This window comes from Felis catus, chromosome F2, assembly GCF_018350175.1.
Source record: "Felis catus isolate Fca126 chromosome F2, F.catus_Fca126_mat1.0, whole genome shotgun sequence".
Lineage (NCBI taxonomy): Eukaryota > Metazoa > Chordata > Mammalia > Carnivora > Felidae > Felis > Felis catus.
Window position 1 is genome coordinate 70,048,969 of NC_058385.1, and position 1,646 is coordinate 70,050,614.

General features: G+C 46.7%; 1 non-coding gene across 1 annotated transcript; it reads left to right on the forward strand.

The window, feature by feature from the left end:
• The first annotated feature begins 303 nt into the window (after positions 1-303).
• Positions 304-410, forward strand: LOC111558634. Its single transcript, XR_002739716.1, has one exon. It is a non-coding gene; the product is annotated as a U6 spliceosomal RNA (small nuclear RNA).
• Positions 411-1,646: the final 1,236 nt, after the last annotated feature.

A 1,646-nucleotide genomic window follows, 5' to 3' on the forward strand; every position in this document is an offset into this window, starting at 1 on the left:
TTGACCAGAACCCAGGACGATTCTTAGAATTTCGAAAGCAAAATTACAACTTTGCTTCGGCACGATCGACGTCCAAGGCAACGTGACAACGGATTGTCGACCAAAAGACTAAAGTTGGAAAACAGTCCGGGAAATAACTTGGAAAAACCATATTCAGAGAGGCATGAATGCAGTAAGGAAGCAGTATGTAACAGCTATCAACTGCTGCAAAACAAACCACTCCAAAACGCAGATGCTTTAGAAAAAGAGTAACTTTACAGGGGAGAAACCTGGAAAACACTGTTCTAATTAAGTGTCAAAGCGGTGCTCGCTTCAGCAGCACATATACTAAAACTGGAACAATACAGAGAAGACTAGTATGGCCCCTGTGCAAGGATGGCAGGCCAATGCATGAAGTGTCCCATACTTTTTTTAAAAAGTGTCAAAGTTAACATCACCGAATGATGTCAAGTGGATCTCACGTTCCCCCTGGTATAATGTGATGAGAAGGACATTTTACTTCACATCTGTGGTATTCTTTCCCAAACCTGAGAACTCCAGTCTACTCATGAAAAGAAAAAAAAAAAAAAAATCAGGCCAACCCAAGTGGAAGGACATTCTACAGAATTCCTAACCAGCAAACCTACAGCTGTCAAAGTCAGGAAAACAAGGAAGACTGAGAAGCTCTCACAGGTCAGAGGAGACTAAGGAAAGACTTAGTCTTCGCATTTGGCATCTTGGATTGGATCCTGGAATAGAAAAATGGCGTTATTCCAAATACTGCCTGCAGGTTAGTTCATAGTAGCATACCATTGCTGGTTTGTTACTTTTGACAAAGAGACTTGTACCACAGTAGTGTAAGATGATAACATTGGGGGGAATTGAAACTGGGTGGTGGACATATTATCTTTCCAACTCTTCCATAAACTTGAAACTATCACCCCCCCCCCCAAAAAAAGGAGTGCCATTCATTTAGCCCACAACTGTGTGGGGTAGGAGGTTTGGGTGGGGCTCTGCTGGGTGGTTCTAGTCTGGGCTGGGCTCACGCACGCATCCGCATTCAGCTGTAGCTCAGTGAGGCAGTTCTGCCTCTAGGACAAGGCTGGCTTGGGGCAGGGCCACCTTGAATCTACTCCATCTCATATCCCACCCTCCAGCATTCCAGCTTGTTTGTCTTTGTGGCAACTGGCAGGTTTCTAAGAAAGAGCAGGAAAAGTACACAAAGCTCCTCGAGACCTGGACTTGGAAACGGCAAGCCAACAACTCTATCTCGCTGTGATGGCCAAAGCTGGTCATAAGGCCAGCCCCTCAATGTCTTCTTGTCTCAGTGGGAAGAAGAGTAACCACATTAGAGCATTTTTATAAGGGTAGGACTTATGTAAGGCAGCGCCTGGCTCCCCCCTTCCCACTGCCCAGCCCACACCTCACTGCAGGAGAACAAAAACACGAAGGTGCCATCCTCATGCCATCCTCAGTGACACGTCACAGCTCTGTTAGGAAGCACAACCAGGGCAGCTTCCCGCCCCTTCAAGGACCAAACCGTCCTCTGTAGAGTATGAGCTGGACAACGGCACACTAGGCACCAGACGGGGCTTCCCACGTCTTTTCTTTCTTAAGACACCAGTTAGGAGGGTGTTACCATCCTTGCTTTATGGAAAGCCAGGCGT